The 20,886-nt window shown below is 42.0% G+C and overlaps 1 protein-coding gene across 1 annotated transcript in view; it reads right to left on the bottom strand.

Moving 5' to 3' along the window:
* NR3C1 (nuclear receptor subfamily 3 group C member 1) overlaps positions 1-20,886 on the bottom strand; it is a 73,110-nt gene that overhangs the window by 43,752 nt on the left and 8,472 nt on the right. The gene's annotated exons all lie outside the window — the stretch shown is intronic.

Below are 20,886 nucleotides of genomic sequence, written 5' to 3'. Positions count from 1 at the left end.
CCTACAGCAGGTTGCACAGGACAGCGTCCAGGCGGGTTTTGAACGTCTCCAGAGTGGGAGACTCCACCACCTCTCTGGGCAGCCTGTTCCAGTGCTCCACTACCCTCAAAGTGAAGAAGTTCCTCCTCATGTTAAGATGGAACTTCCTACGTTCAAGCTTGTGTTACAAGGTGTTAAACCTTGTAAAGCTTCTCTCAGATTCACAGAGCTTCAGAGAAATTAATTCAATAACAAACCATTTTTATGAACCAGGAAAGAGGTTAGTCTTTGCTTATTTTTAAACAGAGGTTGAGACCGAAGCAGCACATAAGCTTCCAAACTTGTCAACAAAAGCAGGATTCCAAAAGCAGAGGGCAGCCAGGATGAGCCTGGTCCCTCCGGAGCACTGCGCTCTCCCACGCCAGATTCTCCGGAGACCCTGATAACATGTAATTGCCGCAGGACTATTTTTAAGGTGAAATAAATAACTGTATGATCAAAGACTCACATTATTTCCAGTTTGTGCTAAAATTTGTTAAGACTATATGGTCTTTGAAGTAATGACCAAGCCCAACATTTCTGTTATATCACTTACATGTTTCATCTGAGAAACATTAAACAAAGGTCAAATTGACAAACAAGAAAGTTTGCTAATAGGAACAAACTGAACATTGATTGCACACTTAACTCTTTGTTTCGGCAAGCTCGTCTGAAAGCCTGTGGTTAAGCCCATGTTTAAAAAGGGCTTTGCTTTGCACAAGTTTATGATTGTACGTGCAGTGCCACTGGCGTTACACAACGAGGCGTTCGCTGTGAATCTCTGCCCCGCTGCCCCTTCCCAGCAGAAAAGGAGCCTCTCCTTTTTACGGAGTCATCCCACAGCACACGCGGTGGTTTTAGTTTTCACCATGCCTAGGGAAACATCCTCAGTCTAATGTACTCATGACAATGTAATAACAGGATCTAGCCGAGAAAGACAAACTAGATTTTAAAAATTGAAGTAATATCTGAATCATGCAAAATGGATGTTTCAGTGTCTCAAATGACTGATTTTCAAAATATAACTAAGAACTAATGCATCCTAAGAACAAAATTAAAAAAAAAATATTTAGGGTCAGTCTTACGGTCCAAATTAATTTCACCCAACCTCAGGACCAAACGAGGTACTAATTTTAGATCCATCACTACAATGAACGCTTACCTAATCAATACAGAGAAACACTAAACAGTAAAGAATAATTCAATCCCCCCACTGCCTAATGTAGAAAACTGAAGTTTGGATAATTATGCTCTTAAATTTGAGACCTCAACACACCTAAATTTAGATGAGATTAACTGAGGCCTGAATATAAAATATACTCAAATTGATATGAAGGAATTATTTTCTTAAGTTTTGTACTTTATGCATTCAGCATCAGAAATAAGAATCATTACAGACAGTTTTTTCCTATCTGTAATACAGATTTTCCTGTTAACCCCTATTCTGTTGTTCAAAACAAGAACTGATTCTCCAAGGTGTTGACCTATTGTCACTTCTCCGTGGCTCCTAAAGCCAAGGATGCTGAGGACTCCCTAGTTCCAGAAGAACAACAAAGCAAGTACCATGAGAGAAATATAATAATCGTCTCTAACTGATAACACAAAAATAAAAAACCCACCAACTTCCATTATTTATGCTACTTCTCTGTATTTTGGAAGCTGTGGTGTTTCAAAAAGCTTGGAACGGTCACAACGTAAACCATTTTTCCACTGCAACAATCCATAAAGAAATAGCAAACAGAGCCAAAGGTCTGTAGTTTTTCATCTCAGTTGTGGATGGCTTGAGCAAGGCCAAGAACTGGAGATAAGCAGGCCAGCCTTTTCAAGGAGAGAATGATAAGTGTTTCCCTGTATTGCTTATTCTTGCAATTTTAATCACAAGTCTTGCAGCATCTGGCATTTTTCCTTTAGCTCCACTTAAGGGCTTCCAATTGTGAGAATCTCTCTTTTCTCAGAAAAACTGTACCGAGCTGAAAAACGTATGCACCTAAGGGTTAAAAAGACAAAGCAGCAGGTCCGCTTGAGTATTTTTCAGAATCTCATGATTAAGTTGAGCCTCAAACCATGGTGCTGGTAGCATTTTTAAGCTTTAATAGAAAAACTTGAAACATTTTAAGGACTTTGATGAAGGAGGGAACAAAGTCCATGGCTCGCTGCTAACACCGTGCGAGTAATTCCAGCTCCAGACCAACAGAGCATGTTGTTAACGGACCGCAAGCAGTTAATGACCGGACTTGAGGGCATGTACATGTGGCTGTGTACACGTGCACACACCCTAGACGTACGTGCAGGTATTTTCCAAACTCTGTGTATTATGGGAATATAATAGGTTTAGATGCCTGAAGCCCTGGAGAGATTACACATTGCAGAGCCTGGCAGAGGACTAATTACAGCCTTAACTGCATCCAGTAATGTGTGTGCTCATCTTCAGCTTACTTCTCCTAAAACCTCTGAAGACATGGAATAAACTCTCCTACTGCAGCACCAGAAGCTTTCTTACCCCAGCTGAGAGTCACTTGAGAGCACTATAAAGTCAGAAATAACAAAATTTATTCCTTTCAGACTGACTTTTTCTTTTCAACATTTTTTAATAAAGCCACCGAGCAAAACCCATACTTTTCTGAATATTACAGGGACTGTCATTTACACAAACCAAGGCCTCGAAAAGACCAGAGAAACCACTAAGTAATCTTAACTTGATCGTGGAGATGGGAAATGGACTGGATAATGCTTTAAAGTGTTGAAGTGTTAAAATGGAAAATTAATAATGAAGAACACCATTCAAAATACTCAAAACCAGTTTCTACTAAGTATTATTGCTTTCAAAAGCAGCCTTTAAATTCAGTCCTGAATTACAATATAAAAAGAAAGTTTTCACACACAAGTTTAAATCAAAGAATGGTTTAGGTTGGAAGGGACCTTGAAGATCACCGAGTTCCAACCCCCCGCCATAGGCAGGGATACCTCCCACCAGCCCAGGTTGCCCAAGGCCACCTCCAGCCTGGCCTTGAACACCTCCAGGGATGGGGCCTCAACAGCCTCTCTGGGCCACCTGGGCCAGTGCCTCACCGCCCTCACAGGGAAAAACTTCTTCCTAAGGTTCAATCTGAACCTGCCCTCTTCCGGTTTGAAGCCATTCCCTCTCCTCCTATCGCTACATGCCCCAGTAAAAACTCCTTCCCCAGCTCTCCTGTAGGCCCCCTTTAGGCACTGGAAGGCCCCAGTAAGATCTCCCCGGAGCCTTCTCTTCTCCAGGCTGAGCAGCCCCAACTCTCTCAGCCTCTCCTCATAGGAGAGCTTCCTCACACCCTTCTTGCATAAAGTGAGCATTTTACTTCACACGTATTTGAGACAATTGGAAAAGGCGGCGTCTGCTATAATCAATCTTCACTCTTCTACAAACCTCTGCTATTTTGATTTTCCAAGATACAGAATGTTAGGTGTCTTCCTTAGACTTTCTAAAGCCTTGCAAGAAACACGTCCGTTTTTTAATATCCAGAATTTCACTCCCTCACCGCAAACAGGCATGACTGCCTGTTTTTGTAGCCAGCTCTGTTAGCCCCAAGAAGGCAAAACCAGCCCAGTAGCTGCCAGAAGCACAATTGCTATTACAAAACAGCATTACTTGGATAAAGATAATCTTATTTCAAACAGATATTCACCTATACAGATCACAGAAAGAGATAAAATTAAGTTGAAAATCAGGTTCTATAGAATAAGTAAGTAAATTAACCACCAGAATACCTGTATTGCTGTTTCAATTGTATTGCCAAGGCATCCTCCGATTTCTTTTTGACCTCAAACTGAAGGCTAAGAAGAGAGATTATATCTAAGACTGGTGTTTAAGAAATAATTACTGTAAAGCTCCCTGTAAAAGCAAATTTACTTTAAGACCCAAACAGTCATAATTCCTTGGTATACATAACATTGGATGAAAGGATGCCATCAAAATAACCTGCCACACGTTCATCCCAGACTGAAAAAGTCATGAGCCAGAATGAATAATCTATACGTTGTGTCGGTGTCTTTGAAAAAATCCTTCTCTGTTCAATGAAGGGAGCCACAACCACGAGCCTCAATCCACGTGCTGAAGCTTTCCTAGCATAAGTATTTTGTTTTGGAATATGTGAGCATATTTTGAGGGGAGAAGGAAAGGGACGCGGGAAAGGAAGCAAGTTTCCTGGCAGATCTTTAGCATAATTACACCAGCAAAAAGATCAATTACAGGCATTCATTCAGTCTAATTATTCTCCAGCTTACAGCATAGACATATTTAACTTAACATTACATAAATTAGATCACTCAAATATTGGAAGAAATCTAGCCACACAAGTGCAAAACGCCAGGTTATTCTGGCCAGATATATCCTGATACCTAGAGTGCTTCATTTAATGTTTTGAGTTGTCTTCCCCTCCCTCATAATTCAAAACATGCAGAAAATACTATTGTGAAAGGTGATTTTCAAAGCAGAGTAAGCTCTCAGTCTGAGGTGAATGGAAAGCACGTGGTCAGGCGTGGGCCCCGAGGAGCTCTGCATGGGCGGCTGAGTGCCAGCTTGGCCATGCCCACAGCATCTTCGACACATGGGGCTAGCCGAGAGCCCCGCTGCGCCCTCAGTACCTCCCTCCGGGGCAAGCAGAGCTTCCACAAACAACGAATGTCTCAACTAGGGAAAGAAAATCCGTGTAATACTGCTCCACAATTCAAAAAAAGAGATTAACTTCAAGACCAGCCAACTCTCGACCCACCATTTGCAAGACTGTTTACTGAAGGCTTCTAAGCAAAGGTCAAAAGCTTCCTTCCAAAATGCCTAAGACCCAATATCTGAGTAGCTCTACTAACTTTCCCTAATTTTAATATTTAGGCCAGGAAAGCTATTTAATTGGAGGCAAAAAAGTTTTATTTTTTGTCTTTCAAAGGAAAGGAAATGACCAAGTAAAAAGGCATTCTTCTGAGGCTGAATGCAAGTCACAAGCTGGAGGCCAGCTGGCACCCAGCCCATTTACAGTAAGTTGTTTACTTGTTGTCTAACCACTGATAATTACAGAGAGAGGATCCACGGATCCAAAAAAGAACTAAGTTTTCTGTTGAGAGAGGAAGGAAGAACAAAGCAGACAATGATAAAAATATTCACCTCTGATGGCTACTACAGCCACTTCTCAATTAGTACAGCTGTTTTTTTAAAAAAAAAAAGATTAAAAAAAATTAATGTAAAATTAGAACCGTTATGTTTCAAGCAAGGCAAAAACATTTAGATACCAGCAGGAACTGTATTCTTAAAGAGAAACAATGCTGCTATGTACATGTCCCCCACTTAAAACTCTAGCTTTCAGGGCTCTGTGCTCCTCAGCAAGCGCAAAGCATATGCACAACTGAAGAAGACACACGTCACAGACATTTAATTCCTTCTAAGAGCTCTCAGTTATTTAAGACTAAGTTTAACCTTGTGATTCAAGAGGAAAAAAACCAAAACAAACAAAAAACTGCTGATGGGTGCTTATAAAGCCTCCAACTGCTGGAAGGCAGGTGAAGCTGAGCACAGGTGTGATGCTCTCAGAGCAGTGCTCCCCAATGGGGAGCCCGAACGCGGCAGGGATGTTCCCTGGTGTTGGCTCCACGGGAGCACCGTGCTGTCCTGCCCACAGCAGCTGTGGCCTGCGCCAGTGGGAGCTGTGGGAAGAGCTCCTCTCCCTCCCAAATGGGGAGCAGCAGCTCAAGGCTTTCCCAAGTACCTCCTTCTCCCTTCATCTGGAATAAAGCGGAGAGAGCTTTGGGGCCTGAGCCGCTCGCTGACCCTGCAGGCACCGGGGTAGCGGCTGCTGCTGCAAGTAAGTAATATTACTTGTGTATGGATATTCTGTTAATCGGCCTAAAAGCCACCAGGGATGTAAAAAGATAGTGAGAAGACGTTTGCTCCTGATTCTGTTACTCATTCACAGAACAGCGGGTGCTGCTGTGCTGCACTCGCATCTGCGTTTGATGTCAGTCAGCACGCACTAATCCCGCTCCCGCAACCGCCGCCAGAGCCCACCTCTCGGTGCAGAGGTGATAAGGAGCTGACAGGTGATATACGCTTAGATCTCCTCTCACTTTAGATGGACAGTTACAAAAATCAGAGTTTGTTGACAAAAAAGACTTTATTCTAAACCATCTTTCATAACGAGACACTCTAATCTCGTCCCACATGCTGGGACTGACCAACGGACTTCAAACTCATGACTCAAAGTGTTTGTCTGACATTTGCATGTCTACACTGAGACAAAACTGGCATATTACTTCTTTAAATAATATGAAGTATCACATATCAACCTTCTATATGTACCTTATCTAATCTAATTAAGTATAAGTTTCTTTCTGAAAACTTTGAAATATACTTGTGTACAGTTTCAGTAATTAACAGCTGGTGACATAATGGAAACAAGTATCACTGGGATGGGAACAAAATTAGTTTTCCTTGGCCAAAACACTTCACCAAGTGAATTCCAACACACCTATCCTGTCAATTGCAAGCCTAGGAATTGCTTATCAAATGCAATAGCGCAGTCTAGACTGATGTGCTTGTACAAAGCTGAAATTTGGACTAGCAACAGTTTCTGTGTAAGAAGACAAAAGGCGCAGGTGACAAAGAAGGTGTCAAGACAAGGGGAAGCAGTCAAGCTGGATGCCTCAATACGCTCCAGCTTGGAAAAACAGACTTGAAATCCAGAAGTACGGGGAGCAGAAAGGTTTCAGTGCAGCCCAGTAGAAGAAGAGGACGCAAGAGACATCATCCCTGCGGCAGGGCAGGAAGTGATCCGGGCGCAGGCTGTCTCCCGCAGCGGCTGGCTCACCGACCAGCAAGCAACGCATGGGGAGACGCAGGGTAGCAACAGAGCTGAAGAACTTACAGAGCGGATGGCTGTTTGGTTACTTCTTATTTGCTTTTATGCATAAATAAGAGACAGAGGAAGTTGAATACGCAAAAGTTATGTTGTCTGAATGTTCAATATAGCTCTAACTTTCTGAATTAATGATCACCATCATTTTTAAAAATTTAAGCTTAGTCTTCTCCACTGCGAGTTCCCTGCACCCCTCTGAGGATTCACCTGCCTGCGTGCCTGGCAGAACAGAAGTCGCCTACAGCCTGTGTTTTGGGTCCATCTCCCCCCAGTTACCAATTTATCTTCTTCTCCCCTTTCTCTTGCCTTCTTTCCCATCTCACCTTTCACTCTCCTCCCCCTCCTCCAAATCATTATATTTTTGTCTGGATTTTAAAGTACTGGCTGATAGACACCTGGCTCATACCTCCTAACAATGTGTCGCCGTCCCCCCTTTATCTGTGCTTCCACCAACAGGCAAATTCAGATTAAGAAACAGTCGCGCCCCATACCAAATACACACTGCTTAGTTTTCAAAGACCTTCTGAAGGTGAGTGCAAGAAAAGATTTATTAGAAATATTTTTATCAAGTTTTCATGAGTACATAAAAGGAGATACAATTAATCTCAATCTCCATTTGTCTTTCTCAGCAGTACCATGAGGATGAAACATACGAAGCGTTAGCTAGCTTTTAAACGAGGCTGAACTCGTCAAGTAGAGCGGTCTAAGATATCACCATCTCTAAGGAACAGCAATATCCTTTTGCATGTATATGTACAAGTTTTTATATTTTTCTGCACCTCTGTTTATTTATATGAACTATTTTTATGTCAATAGCTTCCAGAAGGATTAAAAGAAAAGCACCAAACTAAATAAAGCATCCCCCCGTCTGCAAAAGGTACAGAGCGTACACATTGAGAGCGATCTTGTCTTCATAGTGCCACCAATAACAGAAAAAGGAAGTAGAGACTTGTCAAACTCGGAGATCCAAAATAAAAGGTGACTGTGTCAATGTTTATGAGCGTTACAAAATTATAATCAAATATTTGATTCAGATTTTTGCGATGCAGGATGGTAGTAACTACAGCAACCCCCACCAAATGTCAACAGTTTGGTGAGTGTGATGCTCCGAAAGTATTAATAAAAGCAGATGACAACACAGACTCCTGCAGAAAGATGAAAGTAGTAACATTCTCCAGTTTACAATCATCTCTCTCAGCAACATGAATGAAAAATAATGGAGAAAAGCTAACATGAACACCTACTGCTGGAGAAGTCAAGAGAAATTCAAATGCATGGACCCAGAGCCAGGGCTGTGAGAAGAAGGATCTTGGGTAGTCCAGGGCAGTGAGAAAGGCAAAACGGCGCTTCCTCCAGAAATTGCTGTACAAAGTGCAGTTATACAGCTTTGTTTTTACACTTCTGTGAACAAATCGTGACATACTACAGTAAGGACATGACTGCTCAAAGCCTCACTTAAACAAAAAAAAAATTTTCTTTTGAAGTTATCTGAAAATACTCCTCGACTGAGCTCCAGAAATAAGAGGAAGAGAGCCAAGCAACGCGCGCTGGAGTGAAGCGACACCCAGTGAGGACGGTGCCTTTAGCTACTCCCCGCCCGGTCTCATTTATAGGTATGAAAAGTTCTTCAAAATAAGATGAGAATTATTAGTTTCTCCAGCTTGTAACAGCAACATCTACCAACACAATGTCTAGTCATCAGGCTGTTTGTATTACTCTTAACTTTTCACATGTTGTGCAAGGGTAAGTCCAAGCAATTAATACTTTGCAGCATATGCACGATGACTCTTTCCGCTTAAGAATTAGGAAAAACCCTCAAAGAAGAAATACACAAAGGATTCCCAATGCCATTCCCTGCTTATGCATCAAGAACAGCTTTACTCACTAAAATGACAATTCTGGGAAACTGTTACAGACTTATCATCATGGGAAACATACAGAAGTAACACGAGGTGCTGCACCCAAGAACTTCGGAAGAGGGATGTGAGCGGTCCTCTCGCATCAACGTCGGGGAGGGACGACAGACGGGACCCCACAGCCACAGGCTGCTGTCGGCCTCCCCAACAGCCCCGACTCGGCACCCCCAGACCCAAACCCAGCGGTCTTCCAAACACACACAACCACACAACTGAAATATTTGAGTACCAGCTCTTTCCCAATATCTAATTTTCTCACCTTGCAAAAACCTGAATATTTAATGCATCTTGGAGACTAGGAGTTGAGAAGTATCAGGAAGCATTGCTAACAAAAGAACAACAAACATAATCGCGTTCCCTAGGAAAGAGTGACTATAAAAATAATAGCACTGAGTTCTATCCTTTGCTACTAGAAAATAAATATCTTATTGGAATGGCTAAAACATTGACAATTTCTAATTTTTCTTGAATGAAAATAAATGCTGCATTTGTAGAAAATACTTTGAAATATTACATTTAGATTTGTAAATATTCTAAAGTCTAATAAATTTATATATGTTCTATCACTATAAATGCATTGCAGTTAAGTTGGATAGAAGGCAGCAATGTAAGTGAGAAGAATTTTGATTTTTGCAAAACAGGGGCAACTGCTTTTGATGGTGCATCTGTGGCAGCAGCACAGAGGCAAAATAATTCTTCAGTGCTGCTACAGCCATCTGAAGTGTGTGTACGTGGGGGACAACAGGAACAGCTGGGGAAAATTATTGAAGATAATATATATGACAGAGTAACCTATCTTTGTAATAGAAGATATTAATTTCTTAGATGTCTTTGGAACCATGACTACCATAGGAAAAAAGTGAAGGGTAGCTTTCACGCATGTAGGAATTTCCCGAGGCAGCACTTTGAATAGCCTGCTTCCTATAACTACCTTGATTTATTTGTAATTTTAAAGACAAAATGAAGTCTGGAATTTAACACATGGGGTGGGGGAGATACGTGAATATACCAATATTAACAGTGAGAAAAAAACATGTGCAGGAAGACATTGTTACTACCACCATAGATTTCACTAATGTTTAAACACATAGTTGCATTCTCTTTGCTGAGACTTTTCCCCTCCATTTTGTCTGTTTAGCTTGTTGACATTTGGGGATGATTTTTTTTAAGCACTAGAGACACAACTGACAAAAGTGTTCTGGTAGTAAATGAAAAGCCTGTCCACCCCCCACCAAGAACAGGCGGTACGGAACAGAGGAGTACAGCACCGGGGTGTGAGCGCCAAGGCTCGCAGAGCACAAGCCAGAGGCCATGCGCTTGAGCCTTCTTGGAAATGCAAACCCTCCTTTGCCTTTCGGGCTGCTGTGGCATGCTGAGCTAAGGATTTCACAAAACCATCCATGACAACCCAGAACCCCTTCCTGATGCCCAGCTGCCAGCTCTGTCCTGCACAAGCAACGCATGGATAATACTCCCTAGGCACAGAACCTTACACGTTCTAGCCCAGGCTCCCCCGTCGGCTCCCCCGTGTGCTCACCGTGTCTGCAAAGCGCTTCCCAGCCTGGCACTCACCTACCTAAAATAGCTCCCTATCAGCTAACCCCGAAACCTCCCCGCGTGCTCCCTTTTCAGGCTCTGTCTCAGCACCGCCTGCAGGGAACCAGGCAGGCGACCCCTCATCCTGAAAAGCAACCGCTAAACCCGACCCTTCGCTTCCTCGTCCCTAAACCAGCTCTCAAGCCCACAAAAGAACCACTCTTCCAGTTCCATGCAACTTGAAGAGTTTTGTTGGTTTCTTTCTCTTTAAATGGCCTCTGGCAAGGAAGCATGTCAAAGACTTAAAAGAAAAAAAAATAATAATTCAAATATATTCAGGTCAATTGGATTTCCCCTGTTCACAGGCTCACTGACAACCCCACAGAAATCCAGGACATGGGATGAGGTGGTGTCTCCCTTCCAGGAGCGAGGACAGCTCCTTCCCAAGAGACTCACGTGCTCAGTAACCTTACAGCTTTACAACTACCACCATGCCAAGGGCAGAAGTCGGACTCACTAACACACAGCGCCCCAGGTCCCATAGAGCCCGGTTTTTAATGGGAGGCACAGAGGCAGCCCTGTCACGGTGGCTGGTTTGTCGGAGAGGCCGTCTTTGCTGGCTGGCAGACCCTTCAGGACTGCCGGGCCAATGCCACCCAGGCCCAGCGGCTCATTGACACCGCACTGACCGGCCCAGCCGGACCCCTCAGCCCCAGGGAGCTCCTGCTCACCCGTCACCCTGTGTCCCCCCACCGCGGTCCTCCCCGGCCCTGCCCCGGGGGGCTGCAGAGCTGCTGGCCAGCTTGGCCACATTCACAGGGCACTTTGCAAAGTCCTTTTTTTAATCCCTCTCAATTTCTTGTTTACACTTGACCTTACAGCTTTTATGGGATTTTTGTTCGCCACATTTGGGCAAGCTTTTCCCTCTGTTAAAATAATGATTTTTACTTTATTATATTTTTTAATATAAATTTAACTACTTGGAGCTATCAGTGTTATCACAAAGCGATACATCTCTGGTATTCGGTCTTGTTAGCCAGTCTCTGAGCTGTTTAGGGGTTTCTCCATGTTGTGTCTTTGGGTTTTGGCTTTTGGGGGGGGGTGGGGTTGTTTTTGAAGCCAATTGCCTCATTTACATGCATTTCCCTCTTTTACAATTGTCTGCACACTGGATGTGGCTTGCTCTCTCCGGCAACGGTGCCTAACTCGGCAGTCCTGGGCTGGCTATGGCAAAGCAGCTCTCCCACCAGCACCCTCCTTAGCCAGCTCATGGCATCACTGGAAACCAAATCTGGAAGCCCAGATGTGCTGCACAGGGACTTTCAGTACCTCTCAAAGAAGCTGCACCAAACGAAGCCACACCAGTTCCAGCGAGGAGAGTTCAACGCAGCTGGTGACACAATACTGGTGTAGGAGAGATCTATCTGTACCACAAACAGAAACTTCCCAGAAATACAAAGCAATTGTCATGTTTGTGGACAGTTGCTAACTTCCTAACCCCACAAATATCCTGACGCAGTTTAGTGTTTAGTTATGGAGTTTCTTATAATATGATGGTGAACCACCATTACTAAACCAGCACTGAGATTTTTAACGCAATCTGGAAGAATCTACCTTACAATTAGCACCCCACCATCAGGCCTCATTTAGTGAGTTACGGGTGTTTAGAAGGGATACTCTGAAGTCACAAGTAGTCTTACGTGGCCCCCAACCACCTTCTGCATCTTTGGGGTTTTTTAAAACTCTACAGAACTTTTGATTACACAACCAAACCAAATGCAAGGGTCCTATCCCACCCTGCAGAAGAACATCGTCCTGTGACAGTGGCTTCTATCAGTGGGGACATGCACCGTAATGCTCTGAACAAGTTTTCAAACCCATTGTATCACCTTCCAGTGCACAGACAAGGAGTTATGCCATCTTCACAAAAACAGAAGCATTACAAATAGCTTCAAGTAGGAAAAGCATGAGTGAAGAAAAAAACATTGTTGAACTTATTTCCCTTTTTTAATACAGAACCTAGAAAGAGACTCCCTGATCCAAAAAACAAACTGAAGTTTGCTCTTAAACAAAGAACAGGCCAAAAGAATACATATTTTCCTCAAGACACCAGCAGTAAGAGTTTGGGAAATAAACACCTCTGACTGTTGACAGAGAATGTTTTGGGTGTTTTTGATAAAATTTGGAATTGCAGTTGTGCTGCCTATTTCCATGGAGTTTTCCCTCATTAGGTATGTGTTCTTTTTCATTTTTAAATTCGGATGGCGGTCTTGAAAGGCTGCGTACAGGAAGACAGAGCTGGTAGCACTTACGAATGCTTGGAAAGATTCAAAGAGCTAAATGCTGCATTTCCTTTAAAGCTCTTCCTCGGTTTCTAGGCTGGGGTCAGCCAGGAATAGAAACACAACTCACTTCCTCCCTCCCAGTGGTATGCTGCGCAACTGCGACACGCAGTTTTCATCTGCAAGTTGGAACAAACTAAGTCACAAAAACCAAGAGGACTATTAGCAATATTCCAACCTCCTGATTGTTCTTTAATAAGCTATCGGGTGTTCCAACCTTTAACATGTTAAAACAATCTTTAGAGAAGAATCTTTTAAGTGACAAAATAGGTCCAAGCTCATCTGTCAAACCAGTTGCTCTGGTTGGAAAGTAGCTGTCAAATGTCTCGTGTGACTAAGAATGTAATCTTGCAGGCATCTTAATATTAACTGCTCACTTAAATAAATTAAAAAAAAAAAAAGAATGCTCTGCTACTCAAAATAAAGAACTCTGGGCATTCAGATTTTTACAACATTTACATTTTATATGCGTTTTAGCACTAAACTTCATTTTTATTAAACTACGCACATAACTTGCAAATAACCTGACACTTCATTTGAACAGACTTGTCTTCTCTAACTATGGAAAGTTAATTCATTACAGAACTTGTTAGATGGGTTTTGTTATAAATGAAGGTGTCAGAATAGCTGCCTTGTCACTTTAGAAAATGGCAGATGTGTGGGACTTAGTAGAAATACATGTTCAGGAAGGGCAGACTTCATAAAACTGCATGAAAATGAAACCAAGGGACTTTACAACAGACCAGAGCTTAAGACAGATAACTTCCCACTGAAATCACTGTGGCCAAATGACCTTTAAGAAGCCTGGTCTGGGCTGTAACAAACTAGAACAGATTTGAGAAAATGCTTTTTCTGAAATACGTATTAAAGTAGCAGCTCTTGTGTCTATAGACGGTGCCAAGGGAGACTACCTTTGTGTTATGGGATCTCTTCCATACTTTGTGCTACTTCAAATAATAGAGCAAGCGCACACCATTTAATGCTCGTTTTTCTTTTAAACCTTATCAGTATCATTTGGTCAAAGCAAGTAACACAAAAAGCATTACAAGTCTCCCCTTTCCTCCAAAAAGGAATTACATCATTTATAAAATTAATGGACAAAAAAAGACATACTATCATTCCTTACAAATTTTAATCTATGTTTGTTTGGAAATCTGAGTAAGGTCGTGAAAACAAACTTGCTTCATTTATTTTCAAGTAAGTGCAAGTCATGACCTTTCACTTTTTATTTCTTTATATTTTATTCCATTTTAAACCTCTGTTTTCACAGCAAGTATCTCTTCAATACAATAATTTAGCATATTTGTAAGACCTAATCCTACTGAGCTAAATGAAAATACAGTAATTTCTTTTATTGAAATGAAAGAATTAAGAAAAAGCGGTGCAACCGTTCACCCTCACCATAGTTGTTTTCCTCTGGAATCTACCAGAGATGATAATTGAAATAAATAGATGAAAACAGGACATTAAAAATGATTCACTAATATCTCTTTGGAGTTTCCTTATCAAGATCTTAAAATGTTTTAAAAGGTAAATTTCTCTTGCATTCTTGAGACAACTGTTACACAGAGGTCAATCTGTTTCTAATGGTACTTATGGCAGAAAAAATTCTTTCGGCTATTTTAAATGATCCCCCAGCTTTCAGATATAACTCAGGACAGTCTAACTATTTCTTGCCACTTAAAACTTCTCTATCCTCTGTTTTTGTGAGCACACCCCTTACCCCCAAGCCCCTCCCTCACAAACGCTGGCGCTCCCCGATCCCCATGTCCCAAGGCAGGGGTGGGCATCACCTACCCCACAGTGCTGCCAGCGTCAGCCTCCCCACACCACCCACAGGCTATATAAGCACCTAAGGCCCTAAATCTTTAAAAAGAAAGTCCTAACAGCGTGCGCCTGTTCTTCCCGCTTTTAGTTTCTCTTTGAACACATAAGGTACAGCCCCACAGATTACATAATTCAGCGACCCTCCATGTTTGATTTTTCACTTGTATTATAGAAGGACAGCACGGCTACTCCAGAAACTTCTGAATTTGCGAGCAGTTCAGATTTGCAGTTTGATCTGAGCTGTATTTAAACGAAAGCAGCTTGCTGGTGAGCGTTGGCCGTAACACCTACTCACACCAGTCTCACCAGCAAGCGTGAGCCTCTGCATGGCTGCTCCGCAAGGCCACGATACCAAGGTCTGTGGCAGTTTTAAGAGCCTCCGGACCAGTCAGGCACCCATACTGCACAGAAGATTTCTATTTGGTGCAAGTTCTGTGTCACCACTTCTCAACACAAACACATCAGCAGGGTTTGTGAGCTGCATTTATCACAGAGGTACAACGAACAAACGGGCTGGGTTTGAAGATCCCCAAAGGTCCTTCCAGTCCCATCATTTGTGTGACTGCAGCCACTTACAAACAGGCAACATATTTTCCCCCTTCCTCCTCCTCCTCTAGTTATCAGCTTACATATTCCATGTTCGCACTACCTGGTTTCCACAAACTGCCGACACCGGCACCCTGCCCAAAGGAGAGGGCTCCTTTGCCTGCTCCCGCCTCCCTCCTCTCCCACAACCCGCGCTAACTGACTTCATCGGACTCACCCGCCGATTTAATCTTCATTTTAAGTAAAGTTTTTTCCCCACTAAAGACCAATTTATAAGGAATTCTAGCATTCAGAAAGAACCTGAATTGGTCATTTCGTATGCAGTCTGCTATTATTTCAATAAACATTTATTATCTTACTAAAATTAAACTGTGAAGTGAAATTCCATACTCCTTCCCTCATCTCCAGCATCCAAAAGCTTTTCTGGACACCAAGTTCAGGATTTTTAAAGCCTTTTTAAAAGCCTGTTCTCAGATAAGACTGTTTTTCTTAAATGTTTTATATTGGCTTATATTCTGATCTACTCCATGTTTTAAGAGAACCAAGATGCAGAATTCTTTAAAAAAAAAAAAACAAAAAACAAGTACATCACCCTCATACTGAGACAATGCAACTAATTTTGGAGCGATTCATAGGTAACACAAAATAAATAGAAATTCAACAGACAAAACAAACCAGATGACCTGGCAGCAAAAGTAACCTATGAAAAACTATGAGACAGAAAAGAACAGCTAGGTAATATGCAAACTGAAATCAGGACCTGAAACTCTAAAGTCTGCAAGTAAGTTTGGTTTGGGTTTTTTTTTGGTTTTTTTTTTTTTTTTTGTTTTTGTTTTTTTTTTTGACGTTAACATGCATGGGCTGCATTCTTGCATAGCAAATCCACATGTGTGCATGCAGCACATGCACGTTTTCAGCACTGATCTATTAAAAACCTTTAGCTGGTGGCTTTAGTAAGTTATTGCTTCAGAAAGGTAACAGAAAAGTCCTAGAAAGAAACAAAAATAAGCAAGAGGAAAAAAATACATGGGTACACAGCGATACTTAATGTGCCTATGGAGTAGATGTGTTGATTTAAAATACATTGTTTATATATACCAATTTACATCATCTGATCAAATGAAAAGCTACAGGAAAACAACATTTTATTTACGATAGCACATTGTAACTGTATTCATACACACCCCATTTTTAAGTGGTAGGAGAGTTCACACAGTCCTTTCCTGACAACGCATCAATTTAACAGTCACCCTCCTTCAAAGCTGTACCATACATCCTCGTCTCTTAAACGTGTCAGTGCATGAATCTAAAGCAGTTAAAAACCACTCAGGAGAGCGGCACAGGAACGGACTCCGACACAGATTCTTGGAGTCCACTGGCACACCACATCCAGTTTGCCCCGAGAGACACCCCAAGTGTGATGCCTGTTTTCATGGCGATGCTCTACATGAAGCAAATGCCATTTGCAGTGGTTGACTTGTTCTGGCAGCACTACCCTGGCAGAGCTCCCCTTCCATATGAAGCCGTACCAGACCCTATTACTACATTATTATGTACAATCACACACACACACACACCCCCCAGACAAGCAGGTTCTCCAAGCGATGACAACAGAACTAAACTGCATCAGCTGGTCTCTTCTGTCACAGCTACCAGGCTCCCAGCTCCAGAGGGTCCGGCTCCCGGCAGAGCAGCCCTTCCAGAGCTGGGCAACAAAAATTATGAAGAACCCCAGAACTTCACACTTGTGCTGTCAAAAGCAGCTCAGGGCGGCATAGGAAGGCATAGTTTAGAGACCCAGCACATGTGGTTTAGAGACCTCACAGATGCACGGAAGCCAAAAGCAAGGCCAGACGCCCACATACCCCAAGCAGCAGTGTCCTTTCTGAACAACCAGCTGGGAAGGGAGAGAGTGAATGAAGCCCTCTCCCATCACACACAATTCACGCAGTTGAAAAGGAGCCGTGTAACGGCTGGAGGATTCTCATCCAAGACCAAAACCTCATTTTCTAAAAATTTCACAAAATTTCCAACCACAGCCATCCCATTTTCACACCCCTCTCACCCCAGAGAGATGCAGCCAAGCTACTTCCACCTGTGAACAAAGAGGTCATCCACCTTCAAACCCCTCTTCTCAATGAGGGCTTCCAGGAAAAGAGGGTATTCAAATATTCAGAGGCAGAAACTCACACATGAAAAACGCCGACACACCCCACCCCACACTCCAAGTTTCTAATACAAAACCAGACCAAAGTCCCTGACGCAGCCAGAAGCCCACCAGAACAGATCTTAATTTAGATGAGGACAATTACAGGACTTTTCCCAGTTTTTTTGAGAAACCGGTAACCAAAGCATCAGATCTCTGATCAACAAAAACAAAACAAAGAGAAAACCAAGTCACAAAGCTACAAAATAATTTCCATTATTTGCTTATTTGAATAAACTGCAGTTCACTGATACTCAGTTATTTGCTCTTACCTGACTCTACAGTGAGTTTCATGATTTCACAGGCAGTATTTTGAGGTTAACTACTCATTTCTGACCTGATTTCTTTTTTAAAAGAAAACTAGCATCCTTAGCAGTATTTACTTACTTAAAACTTATTGTTATAGAAATGAAAGCAGCCAGAAATATGAAATATCTGAATAAAGCAACAGAAGAGTAAGTTGTGCCCTGCTGCTCAGGAGTTTCACATTAAAACTTGTGTGACCATGATGCATAAATACAATCATGATCTCCAGCTGTTTTCTGACACACAGTAACTGTACAAACCTATTAAAAATAGTATGAAGAATGTATTACTGTAAAATCTAATATGGAACTCAGTTTCTTAACTAAATTACAGTAGCAGTGAACTGAATTCAAGAAAGATATTATTGTTATAATTTTGAAAATCCTTCCCCAACTGCAGTTTTGCCTTCGCAATCTCAGGGTAATTGAGATCTTTGATGAAAAAGCGGAAGTTGTGTAGAATATTAGCATCTCCACAACAAAACATTAGCAGCTTGTTGGATATTCATTTTCAAATTGCATCGGAACTATAATTTTCTAGGAAGACTTAACATGGACTGAGAGTTCCATAGGTACACACGGAATATGGAGCTTTAATTACAACCAATTGATACAGACTGTGTTAAAAATACAGTTGGCTGTCACAGAAATATACTTACAAGATATCAAGATGGCTTCCAAAGAGCACCATTTCCTCCAGAAATCCACACAATTGTAGTGATTATTGATTTAAGGAACCATTATTATAAAACTCTACATGATATCCTGGATAAGTAACACTATGTCCTGGGATCTAAACTTAAGTCTCCCGTAAGAGCAACAAGGAAAACTTCCACCACCTGCAGTACAAAATTGAACCCCAGGTGCGAGCCGGCATTAACTCTCTCCGAGCAAGAGCTTGTGAAGCTGCAGTCACACCTCACCGCTCCTGCCAAAACGCACCTCCGGGACACGCGAAGCAGCCATGCGATAAATCCAGCAGCGCAGGCCACAAAAGTAGAAGGGATGGGCTTTTGCCACAGTACACATAGTTATATTTCAAGCAATACAGTGCATAGCTTGCATGCAGGAAGACTTTGTTTCAGCCAGGAAAATAATTCTGGCAAAAACCGCCACGGTAGAGATCAGTGTCAGCTGAGTCAGGTAAGGACGCAGGAGGCATGTGCACAACATTACACCTTCTTTGTAGTGAAGGTGAGGTAAGAAGAAAAACCTCCAGGAGAGACAAAGTAATTGCGCTAAATTGTCTTCCCAACCCAACACACTACTTCTGGAAGCACAACTACTCACCCCTCCAGTAACTACCACAATTCAGGGTGCTGGACCTGTTACGCATGGGGGAACCCGCACCTTCCTGCACTCATGCGGAAAGGCAGCAAGAGTTGCATGTCCACAATCTTTTGGTTTCCTTTTAATTAAGTGTGCGATACTTAAGTGCTCCAACACACGGATGGAGCGCTGTCTGTGCAGGTCACCCTCTGCTTGCACCCCTTTGCAGGTGACCAGCAAAGCCATAGCCACAATTTCTCTCACCCTCACATATGGACAAAGTTAACTGTAATTTCTGCATTTATTTTTTCTTCCCTACAGATATTTGAAACTAGTGGATGTGAAGTCAGTGCCAAGACAATAAGCTGAAATAATTTTTTTTTTCCTTGTGTCATCTGTTCCAGCTGTATTAGTTCACTTATGTCCCATGGGGACGAGGCTATCCACTGACAGTATCTGCCTAGTATTTCCAGAACCCAGCACTGACAACAGGATTAACTCCTGGTCTACAAGTGTCTTGGTAATTTAAGCAAAGGCCGTATTATAAATGGATATCATACTATAGGGAATCAGTCAGAAAACCGCTATGATGAGAACATAAATAATCTGTACATGCAACAATGCAGTACATTAATACTGCAGTCAATAAGATTAAAATTTGTGTATACTGACAGACTCTGGGAGACAAAGACCACAAAACCAAAGAGAGCTTAACTCAACAAGCTCACTGGGTCTGTGGCACAGTGTACTTACTGTACAGTTAAATATTCTTCCCAGAAACTACCTTGTTGCATACACACTTGTTTCTGTGTTTCTAAGAACAGTTCGAAGTTGACCATTTTATGAATGCGATTTAAAGTTCATTTCTGTATGCCAGAGGCGACACGCTTTCAGTTATTTTAATAACACAAGACCAAGACAATTGTAACTACAGCTCTACAAAGCTCTTCCCATTGCTTATAACTTGGATTGAAAACAGGATTCTATTGGTATGCTATTTATCTCAAAAATAATGACATTGGACCCATCTGCAGAATGCATACGTCATGCTATACCAGCACATCAGTGGCAGGATATCAGCTTAGGCAGTCTTCATCTGTGCCAGAAAATGAATGGAGATTTAATTGTGCCTTGCAATATTCCACAAGCAAGGGTTTTGTGAGGAGAAAAGTTACTGCCGAAAAACATATGTTCATTTTCTCCCAGGCACATTTCTGAGTGTTGAGTACTTGCTCTCCTCTTGTAAGGCTTGTGGAGAAGACACTGATCATAACATGCACTGGTGTGACAAGGGATGGTTCTCAGGCCAGTGGTAAAGAGCTTTAACAAAATGTCCTAAGAAAAAAGCTCCAGATCACATTTTGTACTAAAGTAACACTGAATCCCTTGTTTGCTCCAAGAAGCACTCTGAAGAGACCCAGAAGCCACAGACTACTACTACTAAAAAAAAAAAAAAAAAAAAGAAAAAAAAAAAAAGAAATCAATCTATTAAAATTTTGCTTTCCTGATTGAATATTGTAGATCAAGAAGAAAATACAACGGACCGTGGCTAAACTTTTTGCAACCAACGTATTAGGGGAGTCAAAGTAGCCAGTCCAGCATCTGTTCCACTGAACTACATCTTACAATTGAGGCAGTGAGAAGCTTTGAAGGTGTCCTTACTTGAGCCCAAAGACTCGCTGGTAGGAGCACTGCCTTTCCCATCACCCTTGGGACTAACTGCAGAGTTTTGACCACTAGAATAACAGTATCTGCCTGGGACACTCAACTAGGTTAAACATGTGCCCTGGTGAACAGTACTCAGGGACAGAGATACCAAATCTAATATGGAAATAAAAGAAACAACGTATGTAATTTTGCAAAGTGTAATAAACAAACAGTCAAACTTTCACACAATCACTACATCCAAGACAGCAGTGCCAGATTTTTCCTCTAGGATTTTCACTACTTGAAGTTAGGCAAAATTAAAAAAAAAATAATAAATTAAAAAATAGAGGAAACTCCCGAAGGCCCACCTGCTAGGTGGTGGCTATAAAAGGGGAC

Source organism: Vanellus vanellus (assembly GCF_965231255.1).
Source record: "Vanellus vanellus genome assembly, chromosome: 13".
Taxonomy (NCBI): Eukaryota; Metazoa; Chordata; class Aves; order Charadriiformes; family Charadriidae; genus Vanellus; species Vanellus vanellus.
This window is presented reverse-complemented; position numbering and strand designations above follow the sequence as displayed.